This window comes from Mustela putorius, unplaced genomic scaffold (assembly GCF_011764305.1).
Source record: "Mustela putorius furo isolate JIRA1106 unplaced genomic scaffold, ASM1176430v1.1 tig00000139_pilon_pilon_pilon, whole genome shotgun sequence".
Lineage (NCBI taxonomy): Eukaryota > Metazoa > Chordata > Mammalia > Carnivora > Mustelidae > Mustela > Mustela putorius.
The window spans coordinates 7394687-7418026 of NW_025421293.1; the positions used below are offsets into that span (position 1 = coordinate 7394687).

Here is a 23340-nt window from a genome sequence, read left to right on the forward strand (position 1 = left end):
TGCAGAGAAGTCAGCCTCCCTGATAGGGGAGTAAGATATGCGTGGATCAGGGCAAGGGGAATGCCAGCGCAGGGAAGAACCGGGAAGAACATTCAGAGGCTTTCCTATTCTGCTCTCGCCCTCCACCAGCAGCAGTGACGGCCGGGGACCGCCCCCCCCCCCCCAGCAGCCCCACCGCTAGGCAGGCTTGAAGGAAGGATCTAGAATCCCCACGCTTCTCTCAGAGGAAGCCAGTAGCTCCAAAGTGGACGCCTTGCCCTCCCGGAGCTCCGATCCAGAAAGCCCGTCTGAGCTGCCTACATTCCTCCAGCATGACCCACCGGGTGACCGAGCCCCTTCTCTCCTTCCCGCGCCCGCCTGGCCACGTGGAGGGACAGAAAATCCACGCCTGTATCAGGGAACCCCTAAGCTGTGAACTCGAGGTTGTGCCCTCCCTTCTCCTACACCTGACCGGGATAGAAAGCCACGGTGGGCACAGTGATGTGCCAAGGGGGACTGGGGGCGGGGCAGGAAGTGGTCTGCGGTCCTTCCCACTTGCAGGCGGGAAGGGGCTGCGTCATCTGTAGATTTCATAACAACAATGACATCGATCTAGAGTTTGCTTGGCACATATTATCACTGTGTGCTGCTGGGGCGACACGGGGTCAGGGATAGAACACTTCTCCGCACAGGGCAGGGCAGCGCCCCCTCGCCTTCTTGCTGTGCTCTAGGAGGCGGGGCGGGGGTGGTTTGTGGAGTGGAGGGGGGGTGGGGGGTAGGACACAAGCCCCTGGGAGGCTGGTAGCTGGTTCTTCTGCTCTTGCTCTGTGCCCAGTGCTGGCCCTCCTTTCTGATTGGCTCACCCCTCCCAGCCCCCACCTTCCAATGCAGAGACGGAAATGCCCTTGTAGGGGTCAAGCGGCCCAGAGAAGTCAAAGTGGCAGTTGAGAAGGCAAAGCCCATCTCTGCTTAGAACCCTCCAGGGCTTGGCCTCATGACAGAAGAGAGAAGCTGAAGCTAGAAGACCCCTCCAAGCCCTCGTAGACCGAGGCAAGGACTTCGGATCTTGTTATAATCCCAGTGGAAAGCTCCGGGAGGGATCTAGGCAGAGGAGGGCCGTGACCTGATTGACATTTGGGGAGAATGGGATAATTCAGGCTGCCGAACCCAGGAATGGGTTCCGATGAGTCTTCAGGACAGCATTCCTTTATTTATTTATTTATTTTTTCCATCTACAAGGCTTTTGGGATGTCTGCCGTGTGCCAGGCCCCAGGCCAGCCATGGGAAGGAGGCCGGGTTGGGGGTCAACATGAGTGAACCAGAGAGGCCTCCGCCTTCAGGGGGTGCCCGGGCTGCGGAGGGAAGACACGCACTAATCCAACCATCATGACAACTTTGGCGATGCCGACCAGCGCTGGAAAGAAAGGCGCGAGCGTCCTGGGGCACCGAGGGAAGATGTTCTAGAAGGTGGTGTGACCTAACCAAGTAGGTGTGTGAAAAGCAGGCGGGAAGGTTGTCCAGGCGCCCGGAGGCTGGAGGGGATGAGGGACTTGGAGAAGTTGCAACGGAGCCAGTGTGGTTGGCAAGCGTAGTTACAAAAGTTTTTCTCTCGTAAGTTCTACTCTCTTAGCGTCTTTCAAATATGCAATACGGTATTTTTTTTTAAAAATATTTTATTTATTTATTTGACAGTGAGAGATCACAAGTAGGCAGAGAGGCGGGCAGAGAGAGAGAGGAAGGGAAGCAGGCTACCTGCTGAGCAGAAAGCCCGATGTGGGGCTTGATCCCAGGACCCTGAGATCATGACCTGAACCGAAGGCAGCGGCTTAACCCACTGAGCCACCCAGGCGCCCCTGCAATACGGTATTGTTAACCAAAGGCCCTGTGCTGTACGTGGGGGACTTATTTATTTTATGGCTGGGAGCTTTTACTTGTAACCCCCTTGTCCCACTCCCCACCCCCACCCCCCATAGGGATTGTGTTTTAGAACGTAATGTCAAGGACAGTAAGAAAGCCACAGCCAGGGGACACAGCCTAGGCCTGGCCGGGCCTGCCAAAGCCACCAAAGTCACAGAAGCAACAAGTGGGGACTCAGACTATCAGGCTCCAAATGGTACAGCCGTGATGGTGGCTGGAAAGTTATGCCCCGGGCGGGGTGTGCTGAGTCGAGCGCAACCTGCGGGGAACAGCTCCCCAGTGGGCACCAGACTGCGGCCCGGCCCTCTGACTCAAAGGTGCAGAGAAATACACGTTGTTCCTTCTCTGGGCACAGTGACCGCAGCTTTTGGTCTTGATAAGTAGATTACGTTGATTCATGGCTTTGGGCCTCAAGTCGCAAAACCACAGCCTGGCTCGGGATAGTTCACTGGGGAGTAGAGAGAGACAGCTGGTCAAAATGCAGCCGGGAACCCGCCGGGTCTTAATCACGGGAAACCCTGTCGAGTGGGCGCCGGGTTTGCCTGGCACGAGAGAGAATGTCGTTTTTCTGCTGGCTCCTTGGGTGGGAGCACCTTTGCCTGCAAAGAGCAGCTGTGCGGGGGTGGAGGGGGGGACCCGGTGGCTCAGATGTTTAAGGGTCTGTTTGCAGCTCAGGTTGTGATCTCTGGGTCCTGGGATGCAGCCCACGTCCGAGTCGGGCTCCCGGGTCAGCAGGGAGTCTGCTTCTCCCTTACCTCTTCCTCTCCCCCTGCTCATGCTCTCTCTCTGTATCTCTTTGTCTCAAATGAATAAATAAAATCTTAAAACAACAACAAGGACGAACATGACAAAAAGAAACAAAGAGCCCTGGGGGCAGGAAAGCAGGGCACTGGGCTGAGTGGGGACGTGGGGGCTTTCCACTCCCGCGAAGCTCTGAGGAGGTCATTGCTGGGGTGTATGTGTGTGTGTGTGTGTGTGCGTGTGTGTGTGTGTGTGCGTGTGTGTGTGTGTGTGTGATAATGGCTTTGTTGAGATATAATTCACATGCCATGAAATCCACCCATTTGAGATGTATAATTTAATGGTTTTTAGTATATTCATGGGGTCGTGTGATCATCACTGCAATTTTAGGACATTTTTAGCACCCTCAAAAGAGACCCCGTGCCCGTGAGCAGTCCCTTCTACATTCTCTCCCCTGCCATAGCCTGTAGCAACCACTAGTCTGCTTTCTGCCTCTGTAAATTTGCTTATTCTGGATTTTTGTAGATGGGGTCATCTAGCACGGGGTTCTTTGGGTCAGGCTGCTTCTGCTTAGCATGGTGTTGACAAGGGTCACTGGTGATGTCGCGTGTATCCGTACATCATTCCTTCGTGTTCCCCGATAATAGCGTACCGTGTGGCTTGGTCACTTTTTAGGCACTTGCCACTGGCTGGGCACTGGATTTGGGCCACTTCTGGGCACGGACGATGTTGCTACGATGCTTGCGTGCGAGTTTTCTTGTGCACGGAGGCTGCCCTTTCTCTTGGGGTATCCACCTGCTTGGGGAGGAGCTAGGTCCCATGGTAACTCCATATTTAACCTTTTTGGGAAAGGCCAGACTAGTTTCCAAAGCAGCTGCACCAATTTCCATTCCTACCAGCGGCAAGAGAGAGATCTGGTGTCCACAGCCTCACCAACACTCGTTAGAGTCTCTTTCTTCCTTTCGGTCTTCCTTCCTCCCTCCCCCTTTCCTTCCTTCCTTAAGATTTTATCCATTTATTTGACAGAGAGAGAGAGAGAAAGGAAGAACGAGTACAAGCAGGGGGGGAGTGGGAGAGGGAGAAGCAGGCTCCCCGCTGAGCAGGACCCTGGGATCATAACCTGAGCTGAAGGCAGACACTTAACTGACCAAGCCACCCAGGCGCCCCCAAAGTCTGTTTCTTTTATTACACATCCATCCTAGTGGGTGAAGTGACATTTCACAGGGGTTCTGATTTATGTTCCCCTAGTCATTATGTGGAACATGTTTTTGTGTACTTATTGGTCATTTGTAAGTCTTTCTTTTAGAGAAACATTGATTCTGATCCCTTGTCCGTGTATTTTACGGCTCGGTCGTCTTTTTATTATTGAGTTGTAAGAGTTTTACGTATTATACATACATATATATATATATATATATATATATATACACGCACACACACACATAATACATATATATGTATAATAATGTTTATATAAAAACACACACACATATATATTCTTTCCAGATGAAGTTCCTTATCAAATATAGGATTAGCAATATATCAGGTGAGCTGCTGTGATTCCTGGCGACCATCCCCTATTGGGTGGGACCCTGCTTTTCTTTTCCTGACAACAGAATTCTGAGTAAATGTGGAAGGAGCAATTGGCTTGAGAACCACCACTTGGCAAATGCCGGGGTAGAGATCGTTTCCAGCGAGAATCCTAAGCAGGTGTTAAAATTGGTGGGCAGAGTGTATACAAGAAATGGGACATTTCCAGTTTTAAAGTACCCTCCCTACAGGATACTTACTGGTAAGGGGACAATAACAGCTTTACACTGGGGGAACTTGGCAGGCAGCATCTACATCAAACGGGCCACGTTAATATCAACCATATTGGGGTGAGCTGACGTTGTGCGCCCCCTCGTATAAAGCACTCAGAAAGATACAACCTGCCTTTTGTGGCATTTTTACCCCAAATGCATACCCTGGATTGAATGGTGAGGAGACATCCAGAAAAGCCAAAGAGAGGGGTGCTCTAGAAAAAAGTGGCCAGTACGGACACGAAAGTGTCAAGGTCGTGAAAGCCAAAGGGAAGGACTGTTCTGGCTGAGAGAAGACAGGACACTTGTGATGACTGAAAGCAAGGTGACCCTAGGTTGAATCCCGGACCAGAAAAAAAGACACTAGGGCAACCACCCCGGAAATGCAAATAAGGTCTATTGATTAGGTACTAGTATTTTTTGATTTTTATCATTGTCCTGTGGCCTGTGTTGACATTTAGTGGATCTGGATTGAGTAGATGGGGATTCTTTGTACCACTTTTGCAACGTCTTGGAAAGTATGAAATTATTTCGAATGAGAAATTAACAACAAGGACAATGAAATCTTGCTTTCAGAACTCCTTCAAGGCTGAAGGAAGAGTTCCAATTTCTTAGCCAGACTGTCACCAGCCTTGCTGGTCTCACTCCAACCCAGCTGGAACACACAGGGTGGGTCTGCCTGTCACCCCAAAGGCAGCCACGGGTGGGGGTGGGGCGGGGTCCTGGAAGGGTTTCCCACGGGGGAGGGCCATGGGTCAAGTCCGTGGCATCTTGGTGGGTGGATTCTACTGGACACGGAGAAGCCAGGGGAGAAGAGAATTTGCCAAAGTCCAGGGGAGAGAGAATGAAGATAGAGAGGCCAGATTCCAGAGACGTTTCGGAGGTGACTCGGTAGGCCTTGCTGATGGGAACGGGGGTGGGGGGATCCAATGGGGGAAGCAAAGGTGAGGGTAGATTCTACCTGGGCAGCTCTCCAGGGCACCCAGTGTTTCATATTCATTCCTGCAAATGTGTTCTCCATGCTTCCCACCTGCTCTGTGCCTAGAAGGCTGACCGCTGGTGGATTGCATCCCTCGGGCTCTCTCTGGCTTCCAGGTATGTTCAGCCAATGAGAGAGCAGAGCAGCAGATTACAGGACAGAGATTGGGGTTGGGGTCTCCCCCTCAAAGCCCACTCTTCCAAGTGTGCCAGTGGCTGGATCAATCCCACGGAGGCAGGCATCGGCTGGGCGACGCTGTGCAATGCTGCTTCCTCCCGGTGCCCTCCGTGCCTGGAGAAGGGGGGCAGACGAGCGGCGGATCCCGCGTTGGTCCTCTGAGCCCTCGCCCTTGTAGCCAGTCCCCTTGTTCAATTTCTTCCATCACCCCTTCGAGGGCGACATCTATTTCTTACAAATACCCTCAGTGCACAATGCCTTCTCGGGAGTTTGTCGCTGCTGCGGTCATTCCTCTGATGCTGCAAATGCTCGGTGTCTGGGGGGGTAGGGATGGTTGGGACGCGAGGCTCTCCTCCTGCGTCTCTGAGCTCGTGTGCACGCGCCCCTGCCCGCACTTCCGGCTTCCGCCGAGGGGGCGGAGTGTGGGCGCTTGACCGGACCAATCAGAGTCCTCCCCGCCCCCTCCCACTTCCGGGGCGATTTCAGTGCGGAGAGACCTGTGAGTGCTAGAGCCCACTGCTCCCCGGGCCGGCTGGTGAAGCCCGGGTGGCGGCAGATGATTCCCCCAAATCCTCCCACGCACTAGGCTCGTTCAAGTTGGCTGCCCGTCGCTGATAGTCTCGAGCATATGACTAATCCAGCTGTTCAGCGGGACGGCGGGGTCCTAGGACAGATGGAGCTCCGTACTGAGCGCAGCTGTCCCCGTGGGCTTCGATTTTGGAGCCGAAAGCCTCTCCCGGCTGGATGCCGAGATCCGGGCGTCGTGTGCCGCAGTGAGGAACCTGGACAGGCGAGCAAAACTGAGGACCCAGACCAGAGCCCGTCTTCCTCGCGAATACAGGCTTCCTGTGGGCCCTGGCTTGTGCTGCACGAGACGCTGCGGCTCAGGGTCGCAGCCCTCCAGGCACCCTTGGATCGTGTGTTTGTTTAATAAGGTACAGGTGCCGCAGACCAGTTAAATCAGTCTCCTTGCAGGTGGGGTCCGGGTATCAGCGGTTTATCAACCTTTCTGGGTGATTCTAATGCGTGTCGAGGAATCACCCGCCCCTGCTGCTTTGGAAGGGGTGCTGAGGACCCAGGGTCCAGGGGGCGGTGGGTGCAGATAAGATGCAGAGGGTACATCCTCTGGGCTCGAGGAGCCAGTGCAGGTAAGGAGTGAAACAGCAATCAGAGAACAATGCGAGGTAGTCTGTGTAATTAACCACCATGCCCCCTGCTGCCCGCTCTCTGAGCTCTGGAAGCTCCTAGAACAGGGCCACCCAGGGGCCTGGAGGGCCCACTCTAATCCCACATGGTGCACTGTGCCTCAGGCTTACCAAGTGTTTGGGATCCGTCTTCTCCCTCAACCCTCCAGGGGTTCTGGTTAATGTGTGGGGTCCATACCTTGATTGCACCGAGCTCATGGGCTGTCAGACATCTTCCTAGCTGTAGATCACTGGGCACACGTGAGCTCATGGCCCTTGGCATTGCAAGGGGACACAGTTGGTGGGTCATGGCACTAGATGGAAAAGGCCCTTCCTAGGAGTCACCCGAGGACCTACGGCTCCACAGCCTGCCCACCTTCAGTGTGACGTGATCACGTGCTATGCTGCGTGTTGGAGGCGGGTCTGGCCAGCTTGCCTCTCCTCTTGGCTACAGCATCAGGGGGCCTGTGGCTTCGGGCACCCCTGGACTCAAGATGCCGCCACAGCTCCTACCCCTACTCACCTTCCTTTCTTCCTTCCTCCCGGGACTGAGGTTGGTTGACTTGGCAACCAGGGGGCATGGTGGTTAATTACAGACTACCTCGCCCTACCTTGGCCCTGGAAGGTGGATCCCTTTCCAGAGCTCCCAGTCTGATGGAGGAGGCAGACATGACAACCAATGATGACAGTACAAGTCTGAGCAGGGCGTCTTAGAGACGTGCTGATAAGGACTCCGGTCCAGCTGCCTCTCGCCATCACGGAACTGCTTCAAGGCCATCTTTCCCATCATGTCTCTGGTGAAGCCTTCTCTCGTTCCTCCACCTGGAGGGAGCTGCCCTTCATCCGTCCTCGTCCATATGCGTTGTGCTCCCCTCCACTCAGTATCTCCCCACCTTTTCTGCCATGGTGAACTTTTAGGGCTTGCCCCCTGGCCCTGCTTCTGTGCCCCATTCAGTTCTGGGTCCCTGGAAGGCAAGAGGTACCAGGAACTGGGTTGGGTGTGAAGGTGAGCCTGTCCAAAGGGCTGAAAATGCATCGTCTTGAGAACTGGTACCAAATTCCCCCTTAGAAGCAAATACTCCTTGTTCAAGAAAATCGATCAGCCTCTCCAGGGGAGGAAAGGGGATGACAGGGGCTGGACTGTTCTTCTTTGACAGGAGGCAGGATTTGAGGGCCAAGGGGAGGAAGGAAGAGTGGGGGGAGGCCAAGGGAGAGATGCAGAGAGACATCTAGGGAGAAGAATTTTAATGAGGCTCCTATAATTGCAAAGCAGATCTTTCTGCCTCTCCAGATGTCCGTTAGCCTTCTACCCACACAAATCCCTGGTATGAGAGGGTTTGGGGTTGGAAACTAGGGAAAGCAGCTTCTGTACCTGGGCGGCTGGAGGAATTTTGAGCGAGGAGCTTAGACCATCCAAACTGATCCTTAGTCGAAGCAGGGCTCCGGGTCACGGGCAACCGTGGGATGTGGCCCATCTTGCCCCGCCACAAGATTCTGCAGGTATCTTGAGGAAGGATTTCCTATTTTCCAACCATCCACAGGCCGGGGCAGGCTGTGGATCATTCTGATCTCGGCTGGTAACACTAGGATGTGAGTCTCCGTTGACCATGACCCAGAGAGGCAGAGACCCCTGGCCCTTTGAGGCTTGTGCTGACCGTGGTGGCCTGGGTGGTGCAGTAGAGTAGCCTCGTGGCCTCTGAGCAGCTCCTCAGGAATGTCCTGTGTCCAAAGGGATGCCCTTGACTTCTGCCCAACGCCCCTCAGGAAACCCCTCTTGCTGCCACCTGCCTGGACATCCACACAGCAAGCGTCCCTGACAAATGGAGAGGATTAAATCTCCAGGATACAAATCAAGGTGGGATAGAGAGACCTTGACGCCAGTCGGTAACTCCAGATTTATTTCCTGGGAAGTAGTTTTCCATTGGATTTGCTAGGAAACCCACAGTAGATGGAGCGGTAGCCCCGACCAGCCCTACAAATTCCCCTTGCACAGATGCGAGCTGGAGCCGGTGATCACTGGCCTGTGGGGTGCGGGTAGGGGTGGGTGTGCCCACCACGCCCCAGGGCCAGGCTGTAACTGCTTTTCCCTGTCCCGGCGTTCACAGAGCCCCGAGAATTCTGGCCTTTCCCACCCTGCACTCAGTCACTCAGCAAACGTTCCCAGAAAAATCTCCTGTATGCCCAGAGCACTGAGCGCTCAGAGCGGACCAGATGTGACCCCTGACCTCCAGGGGTCGCCACCCAGTAGAGACACAGAACATGTGTCCATGGGACAGCGTGGAAGGGCATTGTCAGATGTCGCCCTGGGAGTTCTGGGAGCACAGAGGAGGCACCTAGCCCAGAGGCTGTGGGGCTGGAAGCTTCCAGAAAAAGATCACGAGAGGCTGAGTGAAAGGATGCTAAGGAATTAGCAGAGGTGGTTAGGGGTGTGGATAGGCAGAGGCCCAGAGGGGAGAGCCATGCCCCATAGCCAAGGAGCCGACCTCAGGATCCAAAGCAGCCTCTCTGCTCAGACTCTCTGAAAAAGCCAGAACGCAGCAGAGCCAGGAGCGGGGACCCAAGTTCCATGGCAAATCCCACAGCATACCCTACGGGAGAACTACCGCGGGGCCGGGGGGGCACACTTGGGCTCCCATCCCAGTCACAGAGCTGCCTCCCACTAGCCGGAATGGGTAGTCTCCTGGGCCAGCCCTGCCCACCCCGAGTCCAGCAGGTGTATGGCTGTTGGAGCCCAGGTCACGTGATGAAACCTCTTCTGTGAGGGAGGCTGCGGGGGCCCGGCCGGCTTCGTGGGAGAAGAGGAAAGATGCTAGGTCATAAGGGGGGACATCCCCGGAGGGAGGAGGACAGTCCAGGGGCGCTGGGCAGGCCAAGGAATGGTGTGCGGGCGCTCTCTGAAGCCGAGGGGGAGGGCTGTGCTTGGTGAGGGGGGCCCCGTGCCCACTGAGCGCTGCTGTTAAGGGCACCCCAAGATGGGCCATGGATGCCTTGACTTCCTCTTATTTTATTTGCCCTTTTGCTCATTCATTGGGTCCATGATAGCTCTCATGTTCGGGGTGGGGGGGGGGTGGGTCGTGGAGCTGTGCTGCGGATTAGGGCCCCTGGGCTGAGTCACTTCCAGCCTTTCTTGTCCCCTCCCCCGTGCCCCTCGGACGCCAGTGTTTGGGGTCCCACCTCGAAGGGTGAGTAGGAATGAGGCGCGGGAGAGCCCTCTGGAGACTGCGAAGGGCTGTGCTCAACTGGGAGGGGCTCTTGGGCTCCAGGCTTGGGTCCGTGGGCTGTGGCTGGGCCCTGCCCCAGGGTCCCCCCAACTCACGCGTCTGGTCATTGAGGAGGGAGACAGGGACAGCCAAGACTGAGACTGTGTTTTATCACCTGTCCCTGCTCCTTCGCCGGGAGCAAGAGAGGCCTTGTTCAAGCAGGACGTGAAGAAATCAGTGCTGGGGAGAACACCCCAGGCCAGGAGGTCATTAGGTCAAGTGGTCACATTTTCCTCTTTTGGGGACAGCTCTGCGGGAGAAGGGGCCTGGGCACTGACTTGGTGACGGTGACCTTGAGAGGTCCATCTGGGAAAGCCCTTTCCTGCCCCTTAGATGAGCATAGCGCTTCCCCATCACGCTTCCCCCGTGTCTGGGCTGGTGGGTGAGGGGTGGGGGGGTGGAGTCACCTTGTTTTGTGATCCCTCTCCCCCGAGGGACTAACGCTGTCGGCCCAAGAAACAAGGCCGCCTAGTACCAAGTGTCCCCCCCACCAAGGGTCCAGAACTTTCCTCTGTGGCTTTGCGCATGGGGTGGCGGGCAAGGCAGGTCAGGAGGACCCTAGGGCAAAAGGCCCCAAGGGAAGCTGAGTCTCCCCAAGGCTTGGAGCCCATGGCTTTGTTCCAGAGCCGATGACTCCAGGCCCGCATCCCTGCCCTGGCCACTTGGGAGGTTCCAGACACCAGGGGCCGCGGGCTGTGCATCCCAGAGGACTAGGGGAACCCGTGCCCAAAGCTCTGAGTGTGTTTCCCTCCTTGCTGGGGAACACGGACGGTCTTCTCTAAACACGCCTTTATTGCCATCCCCGGCCTGGGAGGCCTCCCCATGGCCCTGTCCCCGCCCCTATGAATGTTCCCCTTCTCAGGGCAGGGGCATTAGTCCTGAAGTTGTTGTGCTGTCTCTCTAGGGGGTGTCCAACATCCATCAGCCTTCCTTTTTCTTTTTCTTTGTTGTCATGGTGACAGCGGTTGACTGGCAATCACGGACCCACAGAGGAAGTGCACAGGGTCCTGAGGGAAGGGTTGGGGGGTGTGTGGGGGCACCCCAGTGTGGGGGTGTGTGGGCACCCCACCCAGAGCCACTGTGAGCCTTTTGGGGGGGGTGCCCTGTGCTGGCTTCTTTCGCTTGGTGGCGAGGCAGGTGCATAGGGCCCGGGAACCCCCCTCTGGCTTTTCCCCGAGACGGATGCCATGACTCGTTTCTTCCTCCTGTCCCTTCCAAGCTTGGCGGTGCCTGTCTGGAAAATGGTGGCTTCTCTCCGGAGAAGCTGCCGCGTCGTAGAACTTGTTCGTTCTCCCTTTCCCACTTTGTTCATTGTTTCTTGAGCCTGCAACGAAATGTGTACCACGACTTTTTACAGAAAGAGCTCTAACCACGGACGTTCCCCCAAGCCCCCTGCAGTAGCCATGCGTAGCCCCTTCCATCCTCCAGCGGCCTGGTGGCGGACAGGCCTGGGATCCGCGGCGAAACTCCTGAGTGTCCCGGTCTGTGTGACTTTGGAGAGACCATGTCCCCTCTGGGGCCTCAGTTTTTCGTCTGTATAATGGGAATGCTGTCACTCACCTGACCGGGGGTGAGGGGACAGGACGGGCTTGGGTGATGAGCCCAGGGGTGCGTGGGGTCCCCCGAGAGGAACGGTGTCCCCAGTCGCCAGTTCAAGCCTGGCCGAGTCCTGCCCGGCTCGTGAAGAACGTTGCTCCTCGCCCCTTCCTTTCCCGAGAGCCGTCCGGGAGGCGGTGGCCCCCCGCGCCCCGCTCCACCTGTGGGAGCCCTGAGTCGCCTCCCCCCAGGGAGGTGGAGATGGGCTCCTCCCGGCTCCTCAAGAGAGCAGCAGCCATTCCTGCGAGTCAGAGGAGCTGAGAGAAACCGTGGGACCGAAATAGCTCTTTTCCATAAACAAAGCTGCTTTTCGTTGGGGAGAATGTAAACAGGCAGATGCACGAGGAGCCGGTGCCATCCGGCGCAGCGGTGGGGGAGGCGACAGCGGGAGGCTGGCCCGGTCCCCGCGGCCCCTCACGAGGCGGGAGGCCGGGCAGTGCCCACGCAGCCGCCCTGCTCAGGCTCCCGGTGGGCCCCATCGGGCAGGGCCGGGGCCTCCCTTCAGACTGGATGGAGTCCCCAGGGTCAGGGGAGCAGAGGCCTCTGGGCCCCGGGCCTGGTGTGGGCCTGGCAGGGAGCGGGCGTGAGGGAGCACGGGGGTCCCTGTCCCCCAGTCCTCGTGCGGAGCCTGGTTCCCCTTCTCTGCTCCCCATCTTGGGTCCCCAGCACCTCGGCTCTCTTCGGAGTTGGTTATCCTGTGCCGTGACTCGGCCTCAGGTCCCATGAGTGGGCCTTACCCCGGGAGGGATGGGTCAGGGCAAGAGGGCTCCCTGGTGAGGCGTCTGTCCATGGGGCAGGGGGAGGATGAGTGGGGGGGAAAGCAAGCGAGAGAGAGAGAGAGAGAGAGAGAGTGTGTGTGTGTGTGTGTGTGTGTGTGTGTGTGTGAAAGCGTGTTCCAGCCCATTTGCCTCTACTCAGGGCACACGGGCTTGTGCCTCGGGGGTGTGGAGCCCCACAGAGACCCCTCAGCTGGGTTCCCACAGCTTCCGAGGGCTTCTGGAGAATGGGCCCGTTTCTGGGTTGGCAGCTGTGACTTTACTGAGACCACAGCCCTGTTTTTGGCCAGGGGTTGGTGGTCCAACCTTAGAGCTGTCCCCTGGGAAGATGGTTTGTAAAAGAACAATAGAGTTCTCGAGCCAGAGGGAGCCTTGACCGTCACACTGAAATCACATGACCCCCGTTGCATCACATGAATACACATGACCCCCGTTGCACCTGTCCCGGGCTGTGTGTGACAGCGATGTGGTTACATGGCACTTACAGAGGAGAAGACACGGCCTAGAGCCATGAGGGCACCCGAGCTAGAAGCTTCTGGGATGACCGGCCTGCCTCAGTGGCCGTCCTCCATTGTGCCAGGAGGCCGTCTCTTATCTAGAGAAACTGAGGCCACTGTTTCCTTTTGCAGGGGTGGAAACGGAAGCCCAGGGATGGTTAAAAATAAAAGAAAGAAAAAAGAAAAAAGAAGAAACCTCCCCCAAGGTGATAGAGCAAAGTGAAGGGCAGAGCTGGAACCGCCCCCCGTGCAGGCCAAGGCCAGGGTCCTGCAGGCTTCACGGCTGTTACGTTGTCTGGGACGTGGGAGGGCAGGCAGGTGCCTGGGAGGGAGCCTGGGGAGCTGCTGGGGAGCGAGGCGGCTGGGTGGCTCCCGCCCGCAACAGGGGCAGAGGAGGGCCGCTGCTGGCCCTGCCCTATGCCAGCAGCGTTTGCGCTCTTCTGTAAAATGGGTTGATGATGGTACCCGCCTGCCATGGGGGACAGGAGCGGGCACCCACTGAGACTCAGGCGCCATCCCAGGAAGCCGTCCTCGTCCTCCACCCAGCCTCTGCATGTCTGAGTGTGGTGACACGTGGCACTTGGAAAGCAGCCTCGGGCAGAGGGGATGTGACAGTCCTGCTGACAGGTCCCTGTCCCGGGACAGGCACTGGAGGCCAGACTGAGGCCAGGTGTCGGCTCTTCCTGCAGGAAAGCTGGGTGGGGACAGAGGCTTGAGGCCTGCGGGGAGGAGGGGACAGGACTTGCCTGCAGTTCCAGCAGCTCCGTGGGGGGGGGGGGGGCAGGGAGCCTGCCTCGGGAGCCCAGGAGGGAGGTGGGGCCCGGAGCGGGGGTGAGCCTGGGCAGCACCATGGAGGGACAGGCCTGGGCTGTGTTGAGGGCTCCATGGGAGCCTGCTGAAGGGGCTGGTGGGCCGGGAACGGCCACCCCGGTGACCCTCCGGGGGACCCCAATGAAGGTCACGAGAGGCCACAGGGTGGGGTGTGGGGGGGTCAATCTGGAGAACGAGGAGGTAGGCCAGGAGGTGGGATCCGCGGGGAGAAGCCTCTCTGGGCAGGAAGGAGTTTGAGTCCTGGACCCGGGGCCAAGAACCACATAAAACCATTTTCTCGGTTCATGCGTCCCCTTGAGAGAGTCTCCGACGGGCTCCAGAAGGTCTGGTCAGAGCAGAGGATTAGCATCCCTGCTGGTGGAGGGACAAGCTGGGGTCCCCTTAGGGGCTGACTCCCACAAAGACCCCACGGTCTTTAGGAATCCCTCCTCACCGCGGCCCATTTCCGAGAGGGGCCTGCTTCCCGTCTCTGCTCTCCTACCGTGGTACCCAATCTGTTGGGGTCTGCTCGCTAATAATGTCCTCCGGGCCCGCACCTCTTCTGCCTTTTCCTCCACTCGCTCCTGGCCATCGTCCCCCTCTGGCTGCCTGGCCAGCTTCCTGGTATACTCAGGGCTTCCCGCCTTCCTGTACTGTCTCCCCTAACTCTCCTCGCTTCTTGCTGGCTGATGGAGTCAAGAAAAAGGGCTCAAAGCCCCGTGGGGCACTTAGAACTCCCACAAAGACCTTGTATAGCTCCCCAGGGCCCACTCAAGGGAGCCCATGTTCCTGGGGCTCCCCTGCTTCAGGCCTTGACCTTGACCAGGCTCCAGCTCTCAGACCCACGTTCCTCTCTGAGCTCTCGCCGGATCACCGGCCAGAATGCTTTCTCCCAGGACACCTTGCGGATGTGTGCTGGGGGAGGGGGGTGGGCATGGAGGGGACGGGAGGTCAGAGGGGAGGTGGGGGCTGGTTCTCAGCCTGGATCCACTCGGCCAAGCTCTAGTTGGCTTTGGTGGGGGGCGCGGTCCCCGATCACACATCCTTCCGGCGTCGACAACTCAGGGCAGTGACTCGGGCTGGCCGCACGAGAGTGGACAGCTGCCTCCGCCATCGGACTCCACTTCCCAGCTCTCCGCTTAGCCTCCTAACAGGGTGATTGGGGTTCCAGCAAAATCCTGGGTCGGGGCTGAGCTGAAGCTAGGAATCCCAGTCCAAGTCCGACTTAGGTCTACCGACGGGAGGCCAGCAGGTTCCCGAAGCCTCCCCCGCCATGATGGAGGGTGGCCATGGGTGCTGAGTTGCACCTCTGAGGACCCACACGCTTGCCCACCCCCAGGGAAGTGGAAACGTGGTCGGGGGGGGGGGCCCTGAGTCACCAAGGCTGCCTCCATGAGGTCATCTGCGGCCTCCTTCCCGCACAGGGGGCTGGGCTCGGCGGGGGGCTGGCCCCGGGGGATGGGGCAGCCTGGTCCTCCCCTCTCCCCCGCCCTGCCCTCTCCCTGGCAGGCAGGAAGGCGGGCTAGCTATCTCTGCCACCATCTAATTACCCCGAGAGGTAATTGCTCTGGGTTTTCTCTGACACCTTGAGATTTCTCTCCAGGGCCTTCCATGGCGGAGCCAAAATAACCCTAAGGAGGCTGCGGGCCCCAAGACAGCACCGATTGCTAAACCCCAACAACTCCCCGTCAGCCCCGCCGCGACGTGCCTGAGCTTTGAGACAGCGCGAGTTTATGACAGGTCCCATTATGTCTCTTGCACAAGCACCGAGTGTTGAAATACCCAACGGATGATGGCAGTGTTGAAATAACCTGTCGTCTCAGCACTTTCTCCGTCATTAGCCAGATGTTCCAGCCCTCAGAAGCGTTTGCAGCCTTTTGCAGGGAGGGGGCCAGGAGGGAGGCGGCTGCGGCCTGGGTGGGGAGGACGGGGCTGGGGGCCTAGAGTCCTGGGGACAGCGAGACAGGGGCTGGTTCAGCCTCGGAGGAATGTGGGAACGGGCAGAGGGTAGGTTGGGGGTCGGGCTCCTGCTAGAGGAGGAGGAGAGGCTGGCCTCCACTGTCCTAGGGTCCCTGAACCGCCACAGGGTGGCCCTGCGTGTGTTCTGCCTGCTGGGGCAGTTTGGGGAGGGAGAGGCTCTGCGGGGCCCATGGGGAGTCGGGCATATGGGCTCTTACTTTGCTCTGAGCGCAGCTCAGAAGTGACATCCTGCGACCCACCCCCACGCCCCGCCCCCCACCAGAAGAAGAGGAAGTCTCCTCCTGGCTCCGGCATGTGCCCCCGCCAAACACTGTGACTTCTCCCGCCGCCAGCCCTGCAGTGGCCTTCGGGAGACCACACTTTAGCCAGAGGGGAACTAACGGCAGGGCCAGCTGGCCGGGCCTGGCACCCACTGATCACCTGCCTGAGAAGTTTCCAGAATCAGCCTTCTGCTGTGGGTTCGCATCCCAGCTCCATTCCCGCCGCCTCTCTGGGCCTCGGGGTCTTCATCCGGTGGATCTACCTGTGTTTGCGTTATACACACTGCCATGTTGCACACCTAGACGAAGGCACTTTTTGCTCCTTTCTGTTGGATGACCTAAGGTCCCTCGCAAAGCATAAGGATGCTGGCGGCGTCCAAGCCTGGGGAGGGACAGCCAGCAACTGCGGAGGGGACTAAAGCATTAGTGGGGGTGGATGAGAGGCTGAGCTCCTACATCTGTTGCTGATTTGGGGAATTAAGTGGAGGAGTTTGCAGCTAATAACGGAGCCCCAAAGGGGCTACGGCTGCCAAGAGGGTACAAACGGGAGGGGTGATCAAGTTTTGCCTTCCTGTTTCTCTTGCTTCTGGAACCCATTGCGTGTCCCCGCGTACTATCAGTCATTCACACCTTAGTGAGAACGGCTTCCCTGGGAGCCTGGCCTCACACCCCGGAGATGAGAGTGCTGCCATCTTCAGGCTGTGTGGCCCCAGCCCAGCCTGGACTGTCAGTCCTGCCCCCGTTCCTCAAGAGCACTGGGGCAGCCTTCTGCCCAAGGCTCCCCTCATCCTCCTGGCTCAGAGGAAGTTGGTAGGCTCTCAATCAGGGACCCAGCCTGGGGCAGTGGGACAGCTGGTCCTGGGTGTCACTTGCTGTGTGATGTTGAGCAATTGCCTTTCCCTCTCTGAGCTCCAGTTTCCCCATCAGTATTAGGGATGCAGAGAACATGTGACTTCCTTAACATGTGATATGTTAAGGCGTGTAGTACCTCTGCAAGAGGGGATCTCGTGGCCAGGACGGCTGTGGCTGGGGGGACTGTGGGGGTCAAACAGGAGGCTGAACATGGAAGGGTGGTGTGGCTCTGCTGCCCAGCGTAGGGGTGGCCAAAGGACTGCTTACCCCAAACTTCAGCTTGACACAAAGTCCTGTCTCAATGGGTTGGCATCTCATGTCCTCTGTCATCACCTCCCTGGGTCCAGGCCACCATCATTTCGCTCCTAGATGGAGTGAGGAGCCTCCTGACAAGTCAGTCTCCGCCTGGCAGCCAGAGTGATCTTTTTGCTTTCCAAAGATCTTTTAAAATCCTAAGCCAGATCGAAAATCACCCTCCCACCTGATTGGCCCTGATCAAACACTTACTGATGTCTTTCCATCGCTCCAAAAATGAAATCCAGGCTGTTCATCGTGACCCCTCTCCAATGCCCCCTCCTTCCCTCAGGCTGCCTCAGGGCCTTGGCACTTGCTGTGCTTTTTGTAGCCACGTGCTCCTCCACCCAGCCATCTCTTCTGCTGGCTCCATCCTTCCCATCGTCCCAGATTAAATGTCACCTCCTCCAGGATGCCTTCCTGAACTACTCCCTCTAATGGAGCTCCCACCCCTCCAGTTATTTTCTGTTCGTGTCCACTTATTTCCTTTAGAGTCCTTATCAGGTGTAATAATCTCCCTGATATATTGTCTTTTCCGTGAGAATATAAGGATCTTGTCTCTCTTGCCCATCACAGCATCCTGGCTGTGTTTGCACACAGTAGGTACTCAATAATAGTTGTTGAAGGCACAGAGGTGTCAAATGTTGAGCTAACACATCGGTGTGAGCCGAGGATGATTTATTGAAGGCTTGCTCTGGACCGAGTGGTTACCCTTCCCCACCCCGGGCTGTAAATGGCATCCTGGAGACTTGTGAAGACTATTCCTGCCTGGGCTCCTCCCCGGGAGACGCTGATGCAGCTGGTCTGAAGAGGGGGCTGAGCGTCCTCTAAGCAAATCAGATGTGTTTCCAAGTTTAAGAACCACTGATGTACTCCTGTGAAAAACAAACAAAACAAAACACAAAAAAACAACAAAACTGTTTATTTTAAGCTAATTTCAGACACAGGGAAAACTGGCAAAAACAGTTGCCGAATCCCTATGTATCTCTCACCCAGCTTCCCCTATAGAGTTAGCATCTTCTAGAACTACGGTGCAAAGCCCCAAAGCAGGAAATTAACATTGGCACAATCCTAAGGCAGTCAACGGCCGATCTTGCTCCAATGTCATTTGATGGTCCCCTACCGTCCCCACTGTGGGCCCAGGACCCTAGCCGGGACCCCACTTTGGCTTCAACTTTCATTTCTCTTCCACTCACAAGCAGGTCCTTGGTCTGTCTGTCACTTTTATAACCTTGACACTTTGGAAGAGTCCCGTTCAGGTGGTTTTTTTTTTTTTTTTAAAGGTTTATTTATTTGACAGACAGAGATCACAAGCAGGCAGAGATGCAGACAGAGAGAGAGGAGGAAGCAGGCTCTCTGAGGAGCAGAGAGCCCGATGTGGGGCTCGATCCCAGGACCCTGGGATCATGACCTGAGCCGAAAGCAGAGGCTTTAACCCACTGAGCCACCCAGGCGCCCCCCGTTCAGGTGTTTTTTTGAATCTCCCTCAGTGTGGGTCGGTCTTGAGTTTTCTCGTAATTGGGGTGCAGTTGTGCATTTTAGCGACAGTGCCTTGGGAACGGTGGGCTGTCCTCAATGCATCGTGGCTCAATGTCTTGTTATGTTAGCCTCGATCGCTTGTCTGCCTTGTGTGGACCCTGTGTCTCCTTGTAGAGTTACTGTCCTTCTCCCGTCACTAGCAAGTAAGTATCTGGGGAGTGATCTTTCAACAAGAGGCAACTCCTGTTTCCCTTCAAACTGTTGTCCATTAATTTCAGCATCCCTGGCAACAGTAATCACCCAGTTGTTTGCTCGAGGGCCGAATTTCTGTTTCCTTCTTTCCTTCTGCAGTAACAGTTGGCATTCTAGTGCGCAGAAGAGCTGTCTTTTGTCCCCATGCTCTTGTTTTTCTCTGTGTGGATGAGTCCCTCTTCCTCCCCGTGAAATCTTGCCACCTTGGGGACTAGACGTCACCACTAAGATTTAGGAACAGGGAGCCGTGGTCAGGAGTCTGTGAATCACTCACCCGAGCTCTCACGGCTGGTAAGTGGCTGAGGAGGGCATCAAAATTACCCCAGATTCAAAGCCCGTCTGTCTTTTTGCCTGGATCACTTCCGTGGGCTCTGAACTGCCTGTCTCCACCCTTGGCCTTGTAATTCCCATTAGTCTTTGCCCTTGACTCTAGAGCACCAGAATACTTGGAATCCTTTGCAGGGTTCCTCTCTAGTTTGAGCTCAAACATCAAACTCCTTAGCCTCGGTGAAAAGGCCCTTTTGGATGTCACCTCGGGTGCTTCCTCGGGTCTTGTCTCTTCCTGTCCTTCCTTTCAGGCTCCAGCAGTGTTTTGCCCCAGGACCTTTGCACATGCTCTCCTGCCTGAGACACTCCACTCCTTCCCTAGTACACTCCGACTCTTCTCCAGGGCGCGGAGTCCGGCATGCCTCACACTAGGGATGCCTTCTGAACCCTCACACCTGTCTGGGACCTGCTTAGGAGCGACGGTGTCCCTTGGGCTTCCCTTGATAGTGGCATTCGTTGCCTGCCTTTTCTCCCCAGTTACCGCTCTGGGTCTCCTCTCTCTGGTTGGACCATGAGCCCCTCAAGGGCAGGGATTGGGTCTGGGGATCCCCAGCGCCCGGCACATCAAGGTATTCAGTTAACATTTATGGAATGGATGTAAAATGGACTCTGAAGCCATTTCTCATTCTACAGTCCTATTTACCTATGGCGTACACGGCAGTGTGCCAAGGACTGTAGAAATGGACAGGAAATTGGAGGGAGAGGAAGTCTGCCTGTAAACCTGAACTGGAGGAGGGCCTTGGGAAGACTCAGCATGGATGGAATGTCTCCTGTCGGCTCAGCTATCCACCCCACTCCCAGCAGCATCATTCTGTAGGAAAGGAAATGCAGGCTCAGAGAGGTGGAGTTACTTGTCCGGGGTCACACAGCTCGTTGGCACCAGAGCCGAGATTTGAACGCAGGCACAAGCCACTGCCCAACACAGCTTCCTTATACCCCCGTGTCCAGACAGAGAGCTTCCTTTGGGTCCCCAATCCAGTGGTTTTGCGTGGCCGTTCCCTATATCCCTATGTCATTTATTGCCCTCCAGACCCTGCCTCTTTGGGTGTTTCTGTTACAGTTAAAAGAGCAATAAAACACAGCATAATTGGAAGACAAAGGCAACTGGCTGGCCAGCCCGCCCGAAGGAGCGGAGTGCCGGTAACTTGGGTGTGATCCTACCTGTGAATCATGCAGAGAGAAATTACAGCCTTCCGTGTACAGGTGCGTACAAGCCGCCGGGTGGGGTGCGAGCAAACACGGCATTTAGTGGGGCAGTAAAGCCCAGGCCTGTGGTGGGAGAGCACAGGGAGACGCCCCCACCGCCCCCACCCGCCCCCTTGCCTCCCTCCCCCAGGGAGACACTGGTGAGGCACAGCCTTTTAAAGTTTACAGACTGCTCCTGCTGGCGTGCTCCTTCTGGACAGAGCCGCACCCATGCTGGGGCCCGACCATGAGGGGCTGAGTGCTGCGGGTCAGGACCCCAACATGCCAGGCCTGATTCCCTCCCAGGGTCCATCAGGATCAAGGGTCCCAGCCCTGGACAGGTTGCGGTCCAACAGAGGATGTCTGAAGGGGTGTCCCACCATCTCGACGAATCCAGGAAGGCTTCCTGAAGGAAGTGGGGTGTGGAGAGGCATCTAGGAATCCCTTCTTCCCCTTCTAAGCCTTGTCTGTGCCTGAGGGAAGCCATTTTGAAAGGGAGGAAAGGGACACCCTCCAGGTCCCCACTGAGCACCAGAGCCTTGGCCACCAACCAGCATGTCAGCTGATGGGCCCTTGGCTCAGAAACTGGCTCCCGAGGGCTTACTTGAGCTCACTGAGGTGGCCTCTCTCTCCGAATCAGAGAATCCTCCTCCTTAGCAGGAAGCAGCCCGCACAGAAGGCTGGAGCCAGGGCGAAGCGAATTTCAGGGACATCGGGCCTGTGGGGTTCTGTGGGTTCGTGCACCGAAGAGGTCCCTTCTTGATCTAGAGCTGTCCCCAGGGCTCTGGCCACGAGTTCCCTAGCCCTACAGATAGGTCTGTTGACCCCCAGCCCGGGTCACATGGTTGTGGGCTTTCTGAATCACAAACACGTCCTTGCCTAGAACCTGCGGTGGCTCCCACTGCCTACAGCCCTTTCCCCCCAAATGGAGGGGGACAGAGTCCTGTGGCTCTGGGGCTTGGTATCTAGGGATTAACAGCCCGCCAGACAAACACCTGATTAGCATCAACGTTTACTTATCTGGCAAGTCATTGATCCCTGGAGAAGCAAGTCCCATTTCCATCCAAGTTCCCGCCTCCCAACCTCCTGCCTCCTAGAGAAACCTTGAGCTTCTTGTGGGTCCTTCCAGTATTTCTTTACCTAAATGCATAACGTGGTACGTATTTGCACGCCTATGTCCTGATCGCCTCCTTGTGCTTAATAACATATACGGGAGACTTCGACATACGGAGAGCCTCCTCCCCCGCCTTCCTCCCCGTCCTCCTCATCCCCGTGCTCCGTGTGGTCCAACATGCTCCGATTCCCTGCCCCTCTCACACGGACCCTTGGTTGTCGCCAGATTTTCGCCATCACACACAGCTGGGGCCAGTGCGCCTGCACGTGCTCCCTTTCTCACGTGTCCCCCGTGTGTCTGTAACTTCCCAGCAGCGGGATTGTCGGGTCACCAGGGTCCACGCGTCTGTAACTGTGATAAGAACGCCGAAATCATCTTTCGTCGCGGTGGTATCATTTTGCATTCCCATCAGCGACGTGGGAGAGTGTCTGTTTCCCAACACGACAGCCTTCCCGAGCGGCTGTGTTGTCAGACTTTTGGATTTTTGCCTATCTGATCGGTGAGAAATGGTATCTTTGTTAGTCTTCCTTTACATCTCTCTTCACAGGAATGAGGTGGACTATCTTCTCCTGGGTTGAAGGGCTGCTTGTAATTCTTTTCCTATTATTATTGATGTAATTTATCACATTTTCTGGCTTTTCCGTTTCAAGTCACTGTTGGAAGCGTTTCCGCATGCCGCGGTTTATAGAGGGAGTCGGCCGGATTGTCTTAGGGTTTCAATTTCTTTTTATTTTTGAAGATTTTTTTTTTTTTAAATTTGAGAAAGAGAGCACGAGCAGGGAGAGCGACAGGCAGAGTAGGCAGAGGGACAAGCAGGGTCCCCCCTGAGCAGGGAGCCCCATGGGGGGCTCGATCCCAGGACCCTGGGATCATGACCTGAGCTAAAGTCAGACACTTAACCCACTGAGCCATGCAGGCGCCCCTTAGGGATTTAATTTCTACTTCTAAATCTTGGATCCCTTTGGTGGTTGTCCTGGTGGTGTTCTGGTGAGGCATAGGTCCAGTTCGATGGGTCCCAGTTGGGCCAACACCATTTACTGAAACTCCTGCCTCTACTTCCCTGAAAGTTACGCTCATCCTTCACGAACTTCCAGTGTTTCGGCAGGGGAGGGTGTATTTCTAGTCTTTCTTTCTGTGCCTTTGACCTATCTCCTTGTGAATGTGGTGATTTGAACATGTGTTTTTCTTTTAACACTAAGGCTACACTGTGGAGCAGAATGCGAAATTTGCATGTATTTTCAAGATAAACCTTGAAAGCTTCGAAGTGATTCTGAGTTTGCCCTCAACCCTCTTCTCTCTTCAACAGACCCACTTTCTGCTACACACCCCTGATCTGGCTCAGGGTGTCAGCCACTCTCCGCCATTAGGAGAACTGCGGTCTAAGCGCCGCTAATAGCTATAAGCTGAGCTGTCACCTCTTCCAGGAAGTCTTCCTGGCTATCTCCTCGCCCCCGGGCAGAGTTAGCAGCTTGCTCAGCCTGCACCTGTGTGCCCTCCTCTCGCAGCGCCCATTAGCGCTATAATCTATGATCACCTGTTTACTCGTCTCAGGCTCAAGTCCTCCTGGTCATGAATCAGTCAACATGTTCCTTACTCATTTATAGGGCAATAATCTGGCTGCAGCCCGAGCGCCACGTGCAAAGTCTTTGGTTCTTGCGAAGTGTTATTCAGTCCGTGGGCATTTTCTAGTTCCTTCCAGAGGCTCGGTGCTGGATTTCTCGGCTCTTCCCATCGCCCCCGACCCTCAGCCTTGCCGCTGCCTCCTGCGGCCTCCAGGCAGGCTCCCTGCCGGCCCTCCTCATCCTTGGGAGAGGTGGCTGAGGGCTGAGGGCCCAGACCCCCACTTGTCTTGGACCCTTGTCCAGGAGAGCTGAAGGGC

General features: G+C 56.4%; 1 protein-coding gene across 3 annotated transcripts in view; it reads left to right on the top strand.

Annotated features, from left to right (window-relative positions):
- The first annotated feature begins 785 nt into the window (after positions 1 to 785).
- The window catches only part of MYL10 (myosin light chain 10), an 81448-nt gene continuing 58893 nt past the window's right edge, over positions 786 to 23340 (top strand). The window contains exons 1-2 of one of the 3 annotated variants that reach the window (XM_045075017.1): positions 18642 to 19126; positions 20223 to 20365. The gene's annotated coding sequence lies outside the window, so the exon portion shown is untranslated. Of the gene's footprint in view, positions 1469 to 18641; positions 20366 to 23340 lie in introns of those variants that run through there. The other 2 variants (XM_045075019.1, XM_045075018.1) reach the window with 2 other exon arrangements.